The sequence below is a fragment of the Nomascus leucogenys genome, chromosome 4, assembly GCF_006542625.1.
Source record: "Nomascus leucogenys isolate Asia chromosome 4, Asia_NLE_v1, whole genome shotgun sequence".
In the NCBI taxonomy this organism is placed as follows: domain Eukaryota; kingdom Metazoa; phylum Chordata; class Mammalia; order Primates; family Hylobatidae; genus Nomascus; species Nomascus leucogenys.
The window spans coordinates 134,908,135-134,929,740 of record NC_044384.1 but is presented as its reverse complement, the minus strand read 5'-3'; positions in this window follow the sequence as shown (position 1 = coordinate 134,929,740).

Sequence of the window (21,606 nt, the reverse complement as noted above, 5' to 3'; positions counted from 1 at the left end):
GCCTGAGAGAAAAGTGCATCTTCAAGAAGAAGTTCAACAGATCAAAGCCCCCTGAAGAGCTCATTCTCAAAAAATAAAAATAAAAAACAAAACAAACAGCCAGGGTAAGGGGACCTCAGCAATAAGAAGCTATGGGTGGTACCTTTGGGTGTTGATGCCTGTTGTGAGACATCGATTCTTTTCTTCTCAGTTTGAAATAATTTAAACAAGCAACACACAGGAAAAGAGATGCAACATAATTTATTGCAAAGGAAAAAAATATTTTGAAAGTTAAGGGCAGAATAGGCAATACACACTGAGAGGGTAGTCAGAGTGACCTGCCCGTGAGGATGAGAAAGCAAAGACTGGCACTAGGGAGACTCCCTTTATGGGAATCTTACATAATTATCCATGAGCAAGTGGGAAGAGGTATCTGGGTGGTCCTGTGGGCACACATGCGCAGTAGCTGTACATGCTTGTTCATATGTCAAGTATCTCATTAGCATCTTAAATCTCCACCCAGGGTGTGTGTTTTTTAGTATTATAGTGAGCACAGGGTCAGTCTGAGGACAGATAAAATCAAAGTGCATATGCTCCCTACAGGGGAAATTCCCTACTGGAGATAGCTTTGCTTGAATGAGCTGGACTGCAATGCAAATGTGGGGGCTTATTGTTTTGACTATATGGTCACCATGGTAGATGCATCCCAAGGACACGGCTATTTCCATGACTACTTATCCTGCCCAGCAGAGGCTCTGAGGATGAATCACAAGAAGTTAGCTGGAGAGTGAATCTCCCATACGAGAGGATTGGAGCAGAGGGCAGCCAAGAACTCACCCCGCAAAAAAAAATCCTATTTGAACATCCATCATTCTCAAAGGAAAAAAAAAACAATTGTATATCTATTAGGTATGTTTCATTTAAAAATTTTGAATTATTATCCGTAAGTATGATTGGTCATAAGCAGTGTGTGTGTGTGTGTGTGTGTGTGTGTGTGTGTCTTTGTTAGGTTGATAATGCTTTTATGTTGGCTTTCTACAAGGAATTATCTGTTGTGGCCCAAGTAATACTGTTTTCTTCTGGTCTTACCATCTTAGATGAGACTTAAAGAGACCCAGAGAACAGCCTGTGTTCTTGGTAAAACCACCTTTCCGACTCACTCTCACCTACAAACCCCTACAGCATTCTCATTGACCACAGTAAAGTAACTTACAGGCCAGTGACAAACAGGAGTCTATTATATGGAACATGTAATTCACTGTTCCCTCGTTGCTCCTAAGAACCCAACATTATGCTTTCATTCCATTCACCTCAACAATCCAATCTTATCAAGCACACTGCTCTACCAGATTTTTAACCTCCTAACACTTTGTACATCCACAACCTAAATCCAATACCCCACCTCTCCCAAATCCCCTATATTCCTTCTCTGCAACTCATATTCATCAGTGTAGTCTATAATATGTTCAGCTCTTCTCTGAGCATTATTCGTCCTTCTTCATGAATGCAGTCTGTCTTCTAGGGACACTGATATTCTGTAACTCTCTCAAATAGAGGTGATTTTTCTCCATAAGATATGTGCCACCAAACCTAAAGGTAGATTACATGTCAGACTTTTTCCTCCTTGCTACATCCAAACATCTTACCCCCTACTTCTTAAAACTCCCTTGATAATTCAAAGCACATGCCATCAGAACATGACACCCTTAATGTATTGACAATCGTAACACTCAGTTCATGACTTTCTTTCAACTGCTATCATCAATTTGGGTAACTCGCTATGCCTGTAGAGTCAACACCTTACCCCTCCAGTTTCTGGACCTCTTTGCTTTCAATAATTTTCTTCTACATCCTGCCTTTTCCACTAACAACTATATCATCTTCAATATCTGGGTTTCGATCACCCTCTTCTCTGATAATTACTTCCTATGATGACTTCCAATTAAGTTGGAATTATGATCATTGGAATTATGGAATGGATATGGAATTATAATAATTCCAATAAGCTTCACTTCTATTACTCAGTGCAATGTCAGACTCACTGTATCTGTCAATCCACTGAGCTGGCCGCTTTTTTATGCTACAACACACATCTCAAGGCTTCCCTTCCCTCCTTACCCAACTTAGATCCCATGACCTACCATTATAATGACTACCACACATACCTTCAGCCCCTTCAGCCACTTTTTTTTCTTTACACTCATCTAACAAAACATCAACCCTGATTAAATTCAATTCCAAGTACAACTCTTAAGTTCTACATGTTTACTAATCTCTTAATTGATTGGATTTCTACATTAAGTACTTTTTCCAGGAAGAATTCATGGATGTCGTATTCCCTAGGTCCTTACATTTTCAAGATAATCCATCTGTAATCTTCATAACTTAACTGAAACGAGCCAGGTATAAATATTTTTATTAAAGTTTTTTTTTCTCTCTCAACAGTGTAGATATTCCTCCACTGTCCTCTGGCACTGAAAGCTTGTGTGGAAAAGTTTTGAAACCAGTCTGATGTTTAGTTCATTTTTTCCCTTGAATCCTGAATATTTAATTATCCCTAAGAATCAGTAACTTCGCCTTATATAGATTGATATTTATGGAACATGGTGCACCCTTCCGTTTTTAGATGTTGAAACTTACTAATTTCTTTACAGTGGAAAAGCTGGGGGAGTTGTTTTATCATTATATCTTGGAATTTTTTATGTTTTTTTTTTTTTTTTTTTTTTTTTTTTGAGACGGAGTCTCGCTCTGTCACCCAGGCTGGAGTGCAGTGGCGCAATCTCGGCTCACTGCAAGCTCCGCCTCCCAGATTCACACCATTCTCCTGCCTCAGCCTCTCCGAGTAGCTGGGACTACAGGCGACCGCCACCACGCCCGGCTAATTTTTTTGTATTTTTAGTAGAGACGGGGTTTCACCGTGGTCTCGATCTTCTGACCTCGTGATCCGCCCGCCTCGGCCTCCCAAAGTGCTGGGATTACAAGCGTGAGCCACCGCGCCCAGCCCTGTTTTTCTTTTAAATTCAGAAGAAGTTAATTGTTTTTTATATTGACCATATTTTCTGTAAATTCTTTCATGCTTTCTCTTTTTTTTTTTTTGCATTATCTGGGTTATTTCCAGCCTCTTTATCATTGGTTTAATTTTCAACAACTCCTACCTCACTATTTTCTATTAGTTCCAATATTATGTCTTTTTATAGTCAATTCATTTCCCTAGTTCTCCCATACTATTCTCTTGTCTGTTATCTTTTCATCTTTGAGTAATGGTTTTATATATTCTATACACTTTATAATTTCTTTAAATATGCAAAGCATTAGTTGTGAATGTTTTTCTTTTGCTTTCTAGGGTGTGTTCTCATTTAGAGTACTATGCAGGAGAAGGTCATTTATTTCATTTTTTAAATAATCGTAGGAACTTCTAATAGTTGTTATCCTATTCTCATTTCACTCATATTAGACATGGCAGCTCTTCTCTTTGCCCATGTGTGAGCTCTCCTTAATCTCTTCTTATCTTATCTGCGACCTAACAGTGTTGTCTTACCTTCAGGTAGTCAGCGTGAAGACTGGGTATTGATAGATCACACTTACTCTGCTCTTCTTTTATCTGAGACTGAGAAGGTAGCGGAAGCTGTGGGCAGTTAGGAAGGATGAAGTTGGTCTCTTCTCTATTTTCTTATTGATTTTATAAAATCCTGTTCTGTATTTTGTTTTTTCTAGTGAAATGTTGACTTCTTTCCTTAATTCAGAGTGAGCTGCTGAATCTTCCCTCTACAAAACATCACTCATTCTTACTAGGCTTTATTCCTCTTTCAACTGAATATTGAGCTTCTAAGTTCAAATGGGAGTCTTTCAGGCTAGCAATTAATCTTTTCCTGTTCTGTAAATGCCAAGATAAATATTATGACAGATTAAATTAGTAAATCTAGTTAGATTTTTTTCTCATAATGAAAATACAAGCTGGAAAATTGGAGAATGCTGTACAACCCTTCTAAACTCCAACATGCTCGTAAGCCCATCTTTCTTAAATTGATATTAACATTGTTATTTCTTACTAACAAGGACTGCAGAGAAGCTTTAGGGACTCTTTTTTCCTTTCGTTCTTTTTATTTCATCCATTGACAAACAGGCAACTTCTCCACTGTACCATGATTTTAAGCACTCCTTTCAAACTCATATCTAGCCCTTCTTCCTAACCCATTTAGGGGGTAAAAAGTTGCTGAGTTCAAAGTCCTGACACCCTAAAGGACTTCTTTCTAACTTAAGTGCCAAAAAAGTTCTTATCAAAGCACATATGGATTTACGATATCAAAGACTTCCATAGAAACCTCTAATTTGACTCAAATGAAAAGTTTAGTCCTATTAAAATGAAAACATTAAAGCAATAAGGTGAAAGCATCACTTCCATTGATTTGGTAACCAGTGACTTCTAAGTGACTTTTAAATTTGAATCTCTTTTAAAAACCAGAAACAGGCCGGGCACGGTGATTCACGCCTGTAATCTCAGCACTTTGGGAGGCCGAGGCGGGCGGATCATGAGTTTAGGAGATCAAGACCATCCTGGCTAACACAGTGAAACCCTGTCTCTACTAAAAATAAAAAAAACTAGCTGGGCATGGTGGCAGCTGCCTGTAGTCCCAGCTACTCAGGAGGCTGAGGCAGGAGAATGACATGAACCTGGAAGGCGAAGCTTGCAGTGAGTCGAGATCCCACCACTGCACTCCAGCCTGGGCAACAGAGCGAGACTCCGGCTCAAAAAAAAATAAACAAAAAAAAATAGAAACCAGAAACATACTGGAAAATTCCAGTAGTCTACCTTGATATGGATACTGCATTCTCACTTCAAATCCAGTAGGGCCAAAAGAAAACTCATATTCTCCTTGTTGAACTGGTGTCTTTTGCTGATTTGTCATCTATAACATTTCTGCCATTATATATATACACAATAAAGCTTAACAATCATCTTTATTTCTCCGTTTATCAAAGAGTTCCTTGGTAAATCAGTCACTCAGTTCTAAAGATTTTTCTCCACCTTGGGAATTAAATCATAATTCTTCCTGTCCATTCATGCACACACACCACTGAGAAATGCGAGCCCATGTTAATTTTCTCCCAATCTCCCAACTTATCTTAATAACAGCCAATCTCCTCATGATTAGGCGCTCACTTTGCCCTCCCTATTAAAGTTTTGACCATGTCACCACCAACTTAAAAAACCTTCCATGGTTCTCCAATACATTCCCAAACTCCTTTTCTTGTTTCAATATCCCCCACGATCTGGTCCGATCTCCCTGTCAACATCATCTCACAAAAGTATACACAGTCAAGCCACAATGCTTTATTCACTATTCTCCAACCACATTTCATTTTATGTCTTTCATGATGACACTTCTTCTGTCGAGACTCCTGTGTTTATTGCCACACTATTCACAATAGCAAAGATATGAATTAAGATGTGTGTTCAGCAGGCCAGGCAAGGTGGCTCATGCCTGTAATCCCAGCACTTTGGGAGGCCGAGGCGGGCAGATCGCAGGGTCAGGAGATTGAGACCATCCTGGCTAACACGGTGAAATCCCATCTGTACTAAAAATAAAAAACATCAGCCAGGCGTGGTGGCGAGCACCTGTAGTCCCACCTACTCGGGAGGCTGAGGCAGGAGAATGGCATGAACCCGAGAGGCAGAGCTTGCAGTGAGCCGAGATCGCGCCACTGCACTCCAGCCTGGGTGACAGAGTGAGACTCCATCTCAAAAAAAAAGTGTGTTCATCAATGGATAATGAGATAAACAAAATGTGTGCGCACACACACACACACACACACACAGCCATACAAAAAGAATGAAATCCTGTCTTTTGCTGCAACATGGATGGAACTGGAGGCCATTACCTTAAGTGGAATAACTCAGAAACATAAGGACAAATACTGCATGTTCTCACTTAGAAGTGGGAGCTGAACAATGTATACACATGGACATAGGGTGTGGAATAATAGTCATTGGAGATTCGAAAGGGTGGCAGGGTGGGAAGGAGGTGAAGAATAAGAAATTATTTAACAGCTACAATACACACTGTTGGAGTGACAGTTACACTAAAAGCCCAGGCTGCACCACTAAATTAAATATCCATGTAACAAAATTGCACTTTTAACCCTTAAATGTATACAAACTAAAAAAAAGAACGTTTCTATTCTTTCCTCTCCTGCTTCATTTCTACATGTTAAATCTTATTTAGCATTCAAGGCTTGGATCAAATATGCTGCTTCAAAGCCTTCTTTGGGATTCCATAAATAATTAATCTCCTCCCTTGATGACTTTTTAGTTACTATTATTTATTATTCTCACTTAATGGTTAATAAATATATTTATTATTTTATTATATAATTACTATTATTAACTATTCTCATTTTATATTTATTATATTATTATTGTCATTTGATTACTCTCATTTATACTCTCTCTGTAAATCCCTTGACAGCACTTGCTGTCAAGGGATTTACAGAGAGAGTATACATGAGACTAAAGAGTTGACCATAAAATAAAAATGTCACGTTCATTTTTGTTTTCAAACTCAGAGTTCATGGCCTGCTATGGTTTGAATATTTGTGTCCCTGCCAACATTTATACGATGAAACCTATTCACCAATGTGATGATGGTGGGAGGTAGGGCCTTTGAGAGCTGATGAGGGCATGAAGGCAGAGCCTTCATGAATGGAATTAGTGCCCCTATGAAAAAGGTCCGCAGAGAGCTGCCGTTCCCCTTCCACCATGTGAGACACAGCAAGAAGATGCCACGTATGAGAAAGGGACTTCACCAGACACTCAATCTGCCACCACTTTGATCTTGGACTTCCCAGTTCGAGCAATTCTGGAAAAAATTTATTTTTCCAGAAAGGGGGAAAATAAATTTCTGTTATTTATAAGCTATCCAGTTTATGGTATTTTGTTACAGCAATTCAAACAGACTAAGACAGGCTGTATCAATAATAATTTCTGCATAGTCTGAAAGCTCAATGACAGCAACAATCAAGTAGGCCTTACTGATCAGAACTCTATCACCACCACTTAACACAGTGCCCTTAGCTAACTATTTTTTTTTTTTTTTTTTTTTTTTTTGAGACGGGTCTTGCTCTGTCGCCCAGGCTGGAGTGCAGTGGTGCGATCTCGGCTCACTGCAAGCTCCACCTCCCGGGTTCATGCCATTCTCCTGCCTCAGCCTCTCCGAGTACTTAGCTAACTATTTTTAATGGATGTTAAATAAAGGAGTAATTACTGAATTGATTTATTTTAAGTCTTCATTGTTAGTTTTAATTTGAAAGACAATTTAAAATTTACTATTTGGTCAGAATATGCAGCAATGAATGAAGTTCGAGGAAATTTTATTTATATGTAGTGGCCACAGGGGTTTGTGTTCACTTAATGACATCCTTTGCCAAAAGTAATCCAAAAGAAAAAACACACCCTTGTTTGGTTATCTGGCATTAAAAAATAATGTAAGGCCAGGCATGGTGGCTCATGCCTGTAATCCCAGCACACTGGGAGGCTGAGGCAGGAGGATCATTTGCAGCCAGGAGTTCCAGACCAGCCTGGGCAAATGGCAAAACCTCGTCTCAGAATCACTTAAAGCTGGGAGGCAGAGGTTGCAGCGAGCCGAGATTGCACTGCTGCACTCCAGCCTGGGCAATAGAGTGAGATGTCATCTCAAAAAAATAATAATAATAACAATAATAATAATTTAACATTGAAGAGTCTATCTTTGGTTATCACGCATCAACACAAATAATTCATTATTTTGCTCAAACGCCAAGAGAAATTTCAGTCATCTCTGTACCCAACTGCCAAAAAAGTATCTAAAATCTATGAAATTATGATACACAAAATATCTGTATGAGTTAATATTGCTAATACTTGTGGTGGTTACAAGAGAGGGAGATGTTATTGACTTGCTGTAGTTTTATCATTCATGTAGACATGCTCTTCAAAGGGTGAGAAAATACAAATGTCTGTAATTTTCTTTTCCTAACTTGTTAATAACAATCATATTTTTTTAATTCCTTCTAGTTTGTAAAATTATTGCATGCATTAACTTATCAAAATAACCAAAAGTCATTGACAGCTGATCCAGAAAATAATGGAGATGGCTGGAGTAGCATTCAGGAAATTCAAGCCTTTAGGTTCCTCATCTGTAAACTAGATAATTGCAATATATGATCTTTGAGGGCCTGTGGGTTCTAACCTTTCATTATTTTTAACAATGTTTGTAAGTTGAGTTAGTTTCAGAATGTTTTGAAGTCATGTCAGCCTTCAAGTTAAAATTACAGCCACCTACTCCAGAGTAACTTTTTTTTTTTTAAAGAATGCAACACTTTGGGGGTGTTTACATTCTTTTATGGTTCAATCAACCTTCAAGTTCACTGTTTTATAGACCAAATCAATCCAGGCTGGTTTGCTGTGTAAATAAAGTTTTAATGGAACATAGCCACACCCACTCATTCACATATTGTCTATGGCTAGTTTTGCACAATAATAATACAGTTAAGTAGCTGCAACAGAGACTTTACAGCCCAGTGAAGCCTAGGATATTTACTATCTGGTTCACTGCAGAAAAAGTTCGCCAAACCTTGCTTTAAAACAATAACTTATTTGCATGTATTATTAAAATGTTAGTTCTTCCACAAAAAAATAAAAAACTTTAAGAGAAGAGGTGAAGTTATTTCAACTTTCGGATTAATCCTTGGCAAGTTGTAAATTTTGTAAATTTATATTAGTAGCACAAGTTAATTTATTTTTTAAAATTAATTTAAATTTAATTATGTTTCTATGAAATCTAATATACAAATTTTTACACTCTTCTAACGTTTGCAATATTTGAAAAACACACTCGCAAATAAAACTGCCCAAAAAGTCTTTCCTTCGTGAGTTCAGTATTCTGGTAAATCCTGTTCGATAGTATTTTTATTGATCAGTAGAGGGCGTGCTTGACTCAACATAATTGTATGTACAGCGTACGTACAATTTAGACTGCGAACAACAGGTCAACGGCTGCATGAGGAAAGGTAAGGGAGAAATTACTCTATTTTTGTGATGTTAGTGAAAAGGATTAGAATAGCAAAAGAAAACTGGTCTATTACCATTTAACTGAAGGTAATGTTTTCCTCCTGAGAAGAAAATTACTCATCTACTCTTTAGCATTGGTTTACAGGAATCTTGAATATTTTCAACAAGAGGCAGCAACAATTTGGCTACAGAAAACAGGATTTTTTTGTGTGCCAAGATGATACAGCACATCTTGTGACAGTGGCTACTCTCTCCACCCTCCATCTCTTTGCATTGTTGCCTGTGTACTGATGCCATTAGCATTGAGAGAACCATTGTCCATTGTAAGAAAATATAAAAGAAGATCATTAGAAGTTCAGATTTCTGTAGTGGCTCTCTGGGTTTTTTGATCAACACAGAGCCTGTCTGAAAAGTGAAACATTTCCAAGGAGAATGTGCTGCCGAACTAAAGAATGCTAGGCCCCTAAAAAGAGACTGAAAAAAAACCCACCTACCAGCAGGCTAGACAAAGGGTGCAGGTTGGGGCCTCTTCTTTGAAAGACCTGATTAATGTGAGGTCTTGTTACCTGCTTTATCACTGTTTTGTTATGAGTGAAAGGTTTCAGCATTCTTAATTTGTCTTGCGGATGGGAAAAGGAAAGGCAAACTTGCCTGATGGGGGTCTGAGGGTGAGGTAGATCCATTTGCCCTCAGTGAAAAATAACAGACACAAAAGACACAGGTGATTCTACAGATTCATCCTGAATGTCTCTTTCTGAAAAAGTAGCCCAAAGCACTCATCGTTTAGCCACTTATCTTGAAGAACAAGGTATAGGCTCCAGCAGTTGCAGAAAATAAGTTATTCATTATGCTAAAGCAAAAATAGATTCAAAGAACTAAATAGGGAAAAAAAATCAGTTTTAGGAACTAAAGAACAGATATAGAAAGATTAAAATGAGATAATCATTGTAATTCCTGTTATTTAGTAGGTTATTCTAAGGCACATTTAGGCTTCAGATCTCTAGAAATAATCATCTTCTCATGATATGTGCAATATTTAAAAATTAATTACAAAACAGTTTTCATACCATCTATGAAATTAGATTCATATAAATCATGCTTTGGAGTTTTTTAAACGAGAAGCAGAATGTGGGCTTTTTACCATATTTTACCTCTGGTTCCCTGAAATTTAAGTCTTATGAAAATATTAGCAGATACATAGTATAGTTAATAGCAAATATCCAATATGTATTCTCAGTGAGTGAAGAGAGAAGGATAAGATGCTTATGTTGGATACGTGTTTCATGAACATTGTCTAATGAGGATGAAAATGTAACAGATCATGGTACTTGGATTACTGTATTGCTAGTCACAGACAGCAAGTGAAACATACCATTGGCTTGTAATGTGGAAAATGCCCCACAATAAGTAAGCAAATGAGACATAGTATTAAAAATACACGGAGTCTGACCCAGACAACTAGCTATTCCACAAATAGTAGCTAGTAGTCAGTGTCATAGTGTAAGTACAACTTGGTTTGATTGAATTTCTTTTGTCACCTTTTTATTAGCATTTTGATCTCATTTCTAATATAAATTATCCCAGCCTTTTGCTAATCATTAGGGCTAGACTTTGGCATACATAAGAGAGAAAGTGACTGCAAATACCTATACATACCTTTACGTATCTATATTTGTATGGGTACATAAAACTTTTTGCTGTAACAGATTAATTTTTGGTGGAACACATTAGCTCCGTGGTTAAATAATAGTTTTTGTTTCTTTTGCAATATTTAATGTCTTGAATAACAAAGTTATACGATTAGATTGTGTATACACTAGGTTGTGAGCTCATTACCAGGTGCATGTCTTTCTGATTTTTATATTCCCCAAGCCCAGTAAAGCCTCTGACATGAAAGTCTGCTTTCAAAAAATGCTTACCCAATGAGTGAACCTTGATCAGACACAACCAAACTTTTAAACTATTTCCCTGATTCAACCAGTTATTTTTTAAAAGGAAGATGTAAATTCCGATTTTTCCAAAGCACATAACAGCTTCTCCTAGGTCTCATATCACCTAATAAGCGCTGTATAATCTCCCTGAGTCCACTGTGGAAAGCATTAGTTCAGTCAAGGGAAACTTGTCAATTTAGAGCATGCAACAAGAATTATTGTCTCATGAGGAAGACGGTTCCAGAAGATCAAAAAGAGAGGTACAAATAAATAAATATATACATACATACTTGTTCTACTGAGACTATCTACAGGTCATGCCTGGTTGCCTTGAGTAGTGCAGTGGAAGCATCTTGATGTGGATGTGAGAGAGGTGTGGGCTTATATCCTCACTCTGCATGAACTTGAGCAGGAAACCTAACCTCTTTGAGACTCCATTTCCATGTCTGGAAAACAGTGATAATAATATCTCACTATATTTCCTGAGGCCCCTTGCAGATTCGATGGCCCTTCCTTCTTCCATCTGTATGGAAGCTAGGCATCATTTGGAAGCATTTGTCACTGTTCCAAACCACCAAGGCTTAAAAAGTTAGAAATCACTACATATTGCATGTTGAGCTCAGCAAACGTGCAAACAAATTCCTGCTTTGAGGGCAATAGCTGAGTCCTTTAGGATTTTCTCAGAAGTCCCAGGACTATCACGAGAGAAGGCACATTCTCCCCCAGTTTTGTTTTAACTTATTGAATTAGTAAGCAAGCCCTCATCTGTGGCAGTCACTGTTCGAAGCACTTTGCTAACAATCACTGATTTGATCCTCTGAGGTTAATGCCACCCCATGAAATAGGGCTCTGTGGTCCTGTTCTACCTAGTAATCCCTTCTTCATCCTTAAATAATTCAGCCTTCATTCCTAAAATAAATGTGGAGCGATGGCAGTAGTTGTTAACTACGGGGACAAGCTTTAAGTGTACTACAGAAAATTTAATGGAGAATATTCCAAAAATAATAATTTGGAATTTTATCTTAGGAGAAAAAAAATTTCTTCCACCTCACCACAGCCCTGCGATTGTCAGGAGAAACTTCCAGTCAGCAAGGCCAGATCCAGGAGAAGGGTCCAGATGTCTCTCTGCTAAACTAAACACCATTTGGCATCTCTTTCATTTTTACTGAAGCTTTGAAATAAATAGGAATAGAACCAGATCTAGTAAATGACCTGAGGACTGAAACATCTTTGATATATGTCTTGAGAACATAGCAACATATTTCTTTTCCTCCTTCAGAGCATTAGCTTCACCGCTTCTCGGAACCCTAAATGACAGAAACAATGACAGACGGATTGGACAGCAAGCCTTGCTTTCCTGGTGCCAAATACAGACCAAAATAGCCTAAGCTCCCCTTTCCAAAGTCTTAAGATTGAAAAAATATATATATGATATGCATATGTATCCATATTTATTTATTAACTACTTCGTTCACTAGAGCTGCTTTATTAGAATATTTTAACGTCAGATTAATACAGTGGTTATGATAGCAGGCTTGATTAAGAAGGTTACCTTGATTAGGATCCAAACTCAACCACTTACTATCTGTGTTAACCTGGAAAAGTCGTGTAAATCTCTTTGCTTCAGTTTCACCAGATATAAAATAATTATAACGGAACCTACCTCAAAAGTGTGTTGTAAAGATTAAATGTTAATGCATCTAAAGCACCTAATACGTACCTAACTCATAGTAAGTACTCAATACATGATAGCAAGCTGTGTAACTCTTCTCCCGGGTCATTCACTATAGTTGAGCTAAATTTCTCTTTGTCAGGCAGGAAATGCACTGTTTTCCTAAACTGTTTTTTGAAGCCCACTCGTCCCTGAAGTCCAGCAAAAAGGAATTCTCTTCTTCATTTAATTTTGGGAAACATTATATTTGCCTTGGAAATTCAAAATGCACTGAAATATATTAAGGACTTTGACATATTTGTAATTTAAAAGTCTATTTCATTTTGTTTTACATGACGAATCCCAAATATAAAAGATCTCTTGACCCTGAAGTTTAACAGTCACTCACTCATTTTTATTATCTCATCTGTGTACGCTTCGTTTTAAGGTCCTAATTTTCTTGAAATGAGACCATTTCATCTTTCTTTCTTTCTTTCTCTCTTTCTTTCTTTTTTTTTTGAGACAAAATCTCACTCTGTCGCCGAGGCTGGAGTGCAGTGGCACAATTTCGGCTCACTGCAACCTCTGCCTCCTGGATTCAAATGATTCTCCTGCCTCAGCCTCCCCAGTAGCTGGGACTACAGGTGCCTACCACCACGCCCATCTAATTTTTGTATTTTTAGTACAGACAGGGTTTCACCATATTGGCCAGGTTGGTCCACCCACCTCAGCTCCACAAAGTGCTGGGATTACAGGCATGAGCAACCGTGCCCAGCCAAGACCATTTCATGTTTCTTTAACATACATGGGACAGCAAACTATTGGAAGCACATAGGTATCCTGAGATGAAGAGATCATTCTGGACTATCTGAGTGGGCCCCTAAAGCCAATGACAACTGTCCTAATAAGAGAAAGGTAGAGGGAGATTTGAGACACAGAAGAGGAGAAGACACTGTACAGGAGAAGGCAATGTGGTCACAGAGGCAGAAATGGGAGGGATGTGGCCACAAGGCAAGGAATACTGGCAGCCACCAGAAGCCAGAAGGGGCAAGGAATGAATTTTCCCCTAGAGCAGGGGTCCGCAGTCCAGATGCAATGGACTGCACTGGTCTGCAGCCTGTTATGAACTGGGCTACACAACAGGAAATGAGAGGTGGGTAAGCAAGCAAAGCTTCATCTGTATTTACAGCCACTTCCCAGCGCTTGCATTACCCCCAAGCTCCGCGTCCTGTCACATCAGCAGCAGCATTCTCCACAGATGCTCATATGAGCACAAATCCTATTGCAAACTGAGCATGCGAGGGATCTAGGCTGCAAGCTCTTTATGAGAATCTAATGCCTGATGATCTGTCACTGCCTCCCATCACCCCCAGATGAGACTATCTAGTTGTAGGAAAACAAGCTCAGAGCTCCCACTGAATCTACGTCATGATGAGTTGAATATTTCATTACATATTAGAATGTAATAATAGAAATAAAGTGCACAATAAATTTAATGTGCTTGAATCATTCCAAAACCATCCCCATCCCCTGTCCACGGAAAAAATTGTCTTCCATGAAACAGGTCCCTGGTGGCAAAAAGGTTGGGGACCGCCACCCTAGAGCTTCCAGAAGAAACATAGCCCTGGTGACTGGATTTTTGACTTGTAGCTTCCAGAACTATAAGAGAATAACTTTCTGTTGTTTGAAGGCACCAAGTTTGTGGACATTTGTTATTGGCAGCCCTAGGAAATTAATACACCCAGTGTCACCACTGACAAAATGGTTTTAATAAAGGCACATCTTGCCCTGCCATTGCCCTAACAGTGTTCTGAGGATCGCATGTGATAACATAGGTGAAAAATCTTCCACAGCTTAAAGTACTCACACAGATGTAGCATTATCTTATTATCGTGATAACGAATTCATGAACTCTCCTCCAACTGAAACAAGAATTCCAAATTTTGTTTGCTTGGCAATTTCTCGGCTTTCCCTTATTCCTTTGTTTCGCTTGGTTTGGCTTGGTTTGATTTTATGAAAACAGATCCACGATCCTCATCTCCTCCCAGTCAATGCCCAGTATGGCAAATACTGAATTTCCTAGGAAAACCTCAGCCATACCTGTTATCCACTTCCTTCCTATAGAGGATAAATCCACAGAATTGATCTGAACAAGAATTGTTCTTCTCTCAAAACAAATCAAAGCTTAAATCAATATATACATATTTAGATCAAAACAAACCCATTGAAATAACAGGAAAACATTAGCATAAACTAAGAGAATTAATCCAGATTGCAAGACAACACCTTGCATTATTAAGTCACTTGCTCCAGAGACATTTAACATTATATTTCAATTTTAAAGATGTACAGGACACAGTTTAATGGCATCTGCCTCTTTGGTTTTCAAAAATAAATATATTTGCTTTCCTCAGACTTTTTCCTGAAAACCACAAGAGCTCAAACCACAAGAACATGGGCTTTTAAGAGTAACCAAATGCAATTAGAGGCACTGTCTTCCATACAGGGAGACACATGAGAGTCCTTCTTTGTTAAGACTGGCTTCCTTAACTCACTGGAGAAAAGAAGCTGGAAGATGGCACATCTGTCAAGAAGCACATTGAAACAGCCAAATCGGATACTCTCACTTTCTCTTTGAAACTGTGTCCTTTTCCTATTCATTTCAGCAATTGACTTTACTTACTCCCCGTAGTGATCAAATTCTCTTTCCTTTTAAAGAATCTTCACTTGATAGAATCTAGACTTGACAATATGCAGCTCCAAGTAGCAAACAATGAGAGTTTCCAAGGCGTCTCTGAGTATGGGATTCAAATTGAAATTTACTTCTAGCAACGGATTCTTCATCTCTCAAAACATCCTAAATGTTATTGGAAATTCAATACATGTGTAGGGAACTTTGCAAAAACCAAGGGGTGTTTTCATTCCAACTCATCTTTTCTGCCACACTTTCGCTTCACAGTCCTCACTACCATCTGGCAGTTCTGCCAGTGTTTTTCTCCAAATTGTTTCAAGTCTTTAAGTGGGTATGTTGGGAGATCAGGATTGTTTTCCGATTTTATTTATGACTTGCTCTACACATATCTCAATTTAGTCCATAAGTCTCTGTAAAACTGCCCATTCCCTTATATAACATTGTTCCAAATCTGGGGTTTACAAAAGTAACTCCAATCTGGTGCACCATATTAGCACATCATACACTCTTGTGTAAAGGTAAACAGGTAACAGGTAAAGAATGAGGACCCGACACAGTGGCTGACGTCTGTAATCCCAGCACTTTGGGAGGCCGAGGCGGGTGGATCACCAGAGATTAGGAGTTTGAGACCAACCTAGCCAATATGGCGAAACCCCATCTCTACTAAAAATACAAAAATTAGCCTGGCGCGGTGGCAGGCACCTGTAATCCCAGCTACTTGGGAGGCAGAGGCAGGAGAATCCCTTAAACCCAGGAGGGAGAGCTTGCAGTGAGCCAAGATCCCACCACTGCACTCCAGCCTGCGCGACACAATGAAACTCCACTGCCAAAAAAAAAAAAAAAAGAGAATGTGGAAAAGATTTTCATTGGCATGATGAGTCCATTACCATAAGTCTAATGAAATTCCCACAATTTTCCCTATTAGAAACCAGCATTTTATGTCTTATATAATTCACTCTACAGTTTTTAAACACCAGATATGTGTCAGGTATGTGTTTAAGGGACTAGAATATATTAGTGAATTAAAGTAATAAAAATCTCTGCCCTCAAAGGGCTTACATTCAAGTGATGGATAGTAGTCAACACTTACTATGCGTCAAGCACCGTTTTCAGTATTTTATATAGATAAATGTATTTAATCCTCACAAGAATCATATGAGATTCATACAACCATTTAAGAGAAAAGAACACTGAGGCACAAAGAGTTAAGTGACTTACTCAGAGGCACAAGAACAAAATCTGTCTCAGCTTTAACCCTCAAAGGAAAATTAAAATGCAAACATTTGCAAGAGAATATGATAAATGCCCAATGCTTAGCTCAGTGCTCAATGGAATCTAAGGAATAAATTCCGTCTCCACTGAATTTTTAGAAGACATTTATTATGCAGCTTCTTTTTACAACCAACACAACTAAAATTATTAATATGACTATTCAATATTTTCCAAGTTTAAAATTATAAAACCAATTAGAAATTTACATTCTAGTACTATAATAAAAGTATAATTGACAATAGCTTTACTACTGAATTATTGTTTTTAGAAACAAAAATAATTTCAGCACTTACCACAGTTCATAACCGTACATATATTCTCATTTGATTAATGTCTACAGCCACTGCCCTGTATTTAGATATGCCCTGTATACTATCAAGGACTTAGCACAATAGTAAAGTGTCTTATATATCAGAAATTTATAGATTCAGCATTGCCTTTCAGTTTCTTCATAAACATGATGAGGAGACCGACTATAGTATTTAGTAGCCAGATTTACTTGCATTGATTTGCTATGAGAATTATGCATAACAAGGAACTCTCCCTGGACAAAGGTACTACTACCTTTAAATAGAGGAAAAAATTGTTTTTTCACCAAATGGTGCTGGAACAATTAGATACCTACATGCAGAGTAATGAACTTGAACCCTTACCTCACGCCATACACAAAGAGTAACTTGAACTATATTGTATACTTACAAGTAAGAACTAAACTAATCTATAAAATTCTTAGAAGAAAACATAGGAGTAGTGATCTTGGATTATGTAATAATTTTACAAAAGTTAAACACACAGGACAAAAAGAAAAACATTAATAGGCATCACTGAAATTCAAAACCTTTTCACTTCAAAATACACAATCAAGAAAGTAAAAAGACAAGCCATGGACTAGAAGAAATGTTTGAAAATCATATCTCCAATAATAAACTTGTAACTAAAGTATAAAAAGAAAAACTCTTACAACTCCATAATTAAGATGGTAAACAACCCCATTAAAAAGTGGGCAAAGCTGGGCACAGTGGTTCACACCTATAGTCCTAGCACCTTGGAAGGTGGAGGTGGGAGGATTGCTTAAGTCCAGGAGTTCAAGGCTAGCCTGGGCAACTTAGCAAGACCTTGTCTCTACAAAAAAATATTTTTTTAAAAATTAGCCAGATGTGCTGGTGCACACCTGTAGTCCCAGCTACTTGTGAGAATGAGGTAGATCACTTGACCCTGTGAGGTTGAGGCTGCAGTGGGCCATGATCATGCCACTGCACTCCAGCCTGGACAACAGAGTGAGACCCCATCTTTTAAAATAAAAACACTAAAAAAATGGGCAAAAGATTTTAATAGACATTTCACCAGGGAAGATATAGAAATGGCCAATACAAACATGCAAAGAAGTCCATCATCATTACTCATTAGAGATATTCAAATTAAAACCACAATGAAATTCCACTTCACACAAATGCAGACTATCAAATGCAGACAATGTTAACTGTTGGCAAGGACTTGGAGAAACTGGAAAGAACCTTCATATTGGTGAGAATATTAAATGGTACAATCACTTATAGAATGTTTCTATCAACCTATGCCACCCTAATGAATTGCTATTCTCTGCTGTTTAGAATAAAATCAAGACATTCTTTTACTTACAACTTCAGCAAATAAAAGACAAATATCCCATGTTTCCCTGTTCTGTGGCCCAGGAAAAGCAGCAGTAATTGATCACTGAACTCTTCTCCCACCCAACATACAAAGAATGTCAAAACTTTCCTCAACAGAGAATAATATGCAAACATTTCTATTTGTCACCTCCTGATACTTTCACTACTTTTTAGACATCCCCCCTGCAATCCCCTTCTTTTATGATAATATTACCATTCCTGATCTTACATAGGCTACATACTAATCTTATCTGTGAGCTTTAAAGGTTTTATGAAGGAAAAAATGTCTGGCATATAACCTGAAACTGGACCACAGAAGCTACCATATAAAAGATCTGGGCTGGGCGTGGCGGCTCACGCCTGTAATCCCAACACTTTTGGAGACCACGGTGGGAGGATCACTTGAGGTCAGGAGTTTGAGACCAGCCTGGCCAACATGGTGAAACCCCATCTCTAATAAAAATACACAAATCAACCAGGCATGGTGGCAGATGCCTGTAGTCCCAGCTACTTGGGAGGCTGCATCGGGAGAACTGCTTGAACCCAGGAGGCAAAGGTTGCAGTGAGCCGAGATCACGCCACTACACTCCAGCCTGGGTGACAGAATGAGACTTAAAAAAAAGAAAAAAAAAAAAAACAGAACTGGCCATAAACTTTGTTCTATTAAAAAATATATACACTGTAGTAAATTATTAGTGTATCTTATTCTTTCTCAAATCTTAGTTTACATCTTTGCCAAATGTAAGATTCAAAATCCCAAGACTTTTTTTATATAAGAAAATAAATTATAAAATCCATATATTAGCTCTCTGCAATAATTCTTAGGGCAATTTTTATTATTATATGAGTCATGGACAGTCTCATAAAATACTGTATATTTAAGCTGGGCACATTGGCACACATCTGTAGTCCCAGCGGAGGCAAGAGGATCTTTTGAGCCCAGGAGTTTGAGACCAGACTGGGAATATAGTGAGAACCTATCATTGTTCTCTCTAAAAAAAAAGAAAGAAAAGAAAATTCTACACAATGATCTAATGTTAGAATTACCCAAGAAAAATAAAGAATAGATGGACCCTTTAAAAATCTTGACATTAGAGTTCACTACTTCAAGCTTCTTTATACAGTAAACTTTTATTCCATTTTTTGTTGTTGACTCAAGTATGTCAGACTCCATTTGGACATCACTACCTTTAACAAGCTATTTTGTACCTCTACTATAATTTGTGAAAAAAAAATCAGAGCTTTAGTGTTATTTCTCTGCTTAACTCTAGTTCATGACCCTTTGTGTTGAGGTTATAATTGTTGCCGAATCTAATAGACATATTCATAGGAACTTTTCTTTTTCATTTCTTTCTCAATCTAAATAGAACCCATAGCCCTGAAATCACCTGCTGGGTTCTTTGTTTTCAACTGCCTTAAATCTTACACTATATCCTCCATAGCTAAGTACAAAATCATGTAAAGCAGACCAAATTTCCTGGAGCTAGTTTAAATGGTACTGTATTCAACAATATTGTAAGTCAAATTGACCTAGGGCAATATAATACACGGTCAGAGTAATACAAAGTGAGATAAAAGTCTTCATTAGGGATCAAATAACTATTACCTTATCCATTTGGAGTGTTCTTTTGAGATGCACTTAATACCCTTCTATCTGTTGATAACAGCAACCCTGAATTAGAAAAAAAATAGTGATCTGTTCCTATAGACATGATACCGTAGACACCTGTTGCCCACAGAAAGTAAACAGGAGGAAACAAATAAATCCGGTACCTGGGTTGTTTTGCCCAAATCACATCATTTCAGGGCACTCTGTGCCATGGGTTGCCACCTTTGTAAAATATTCACCCTGCACAATTTGTTTTGATGCTCCGCCTCCCCCTGGGTTGCTAATATCAGCCTGACAAAATACGCAATTAGGCTCCTCTATCTTAGCATAGTTCTTTTGACAAGGAACAACACTGTGAACCTCTGTGTTAACATGAACAGGTGATAAAGGGGGTCAAATAGCCAATCGCATCTGCCAATAGGAGAGTTTCATGAAACACACAAATCTCAAAGCCAGCTATTTAGCTGAAGCCCTAGGGAGCAGAGTTTGCTTTCTAACTCTCAATGTGTTCTCCTCTTTCCAGTCCTGCCACAAGCCCTTTCCCGCTATATAGCTTGGCAGCCCATTAAAGCAAAAAATGCTTTAGTCACTGAAGCAATAAAGTTGAATAATTGCTGCCTTCAGTCTCTCTCCAAGTCATTTGAAGGATGACCATTGTAAGATAGATTTACTTCTGGTAAATGATCTACATTAAAGAGCGGGTTATAGAACAGCTGGGACTAGCTTGGCAAAGTTACTAGGAGTGGCTGTGAAGTGGCAAGTAAATTGTCTAAAGAAAGGCAACTGCCTCAGTTACCAGGGCTCTGCCAAACCTTCATGAGCAATATGATTTGCCTTGCACTGCTGCTAGCATTTGCTAGCGAATATCAGGTTTTTTGCTTTACATGAACTCAGGAAACAATTGTTTTCATAGGCAAAGACAATCATCTGGTCACTCAAGACTAAGTATGAATTACCCTGGGAACACAGGGGCAAAGACTGTAGGAAATTTCTCACTTTGTAATTTCCTACATACCCTAAAGTCATTTCAAATCTAATAGGAGAGATGAAAGAATAAATAAGTCTAACACTAGCTACATGCATGGAGGTGTATAGCTTTCACATGGTACTCCATGGGCATATGCATTCTCCTTTTTCTTTTGTTTGTTTGTTTGTTTGTTTTTGAGACAAGATCTTAGTGTATCACCGAGGCTGGAGTGCAGTGTCACAATCATAGCTCACTGTAACCTCAAACAACCCTCCCACCTCAGCCTCCCAAGCAGCTGGGACTACAGACACATGCCACCACACTGGGCTTCCATGTGCATTTTCTTGTTCGATAAACACAAGCTCTGCCATTTGCTAATTATGTGACTATTGTGAAATTACCCACTTTCGTCTTGTCTACATTTTACCAATTGTAAAGCTAGAGCACTACCCTCTAATGTCCTTGTGAGAATTAAATGAGAAATTGCAAGAAAAAGCAAAAAGCCTCATACCTAGTAAGCATTTGATAACTGTTAGTTTTTTAAAATTCTAATAAAGCATGTAGCAGAAGCACAAAAACACACAAAGACTCTTATATAGCTCTCTGGAATTAGAAATTAATATAACTGAAATGGATAGAGCCGTACAGTGAATAGAGCAATGCACAATTTTCTATGAAGATTTCAAGAAACAGAATTAGTCTGATGGAGAAAAATGAAAGAGATCTCTGGGGGAGTCAGAGAGGGGAAAAGCATTTTAATGAATATAAGAAATGAGAGTTGTTAAATTGTCAACTCCTGCTAGAATGAAA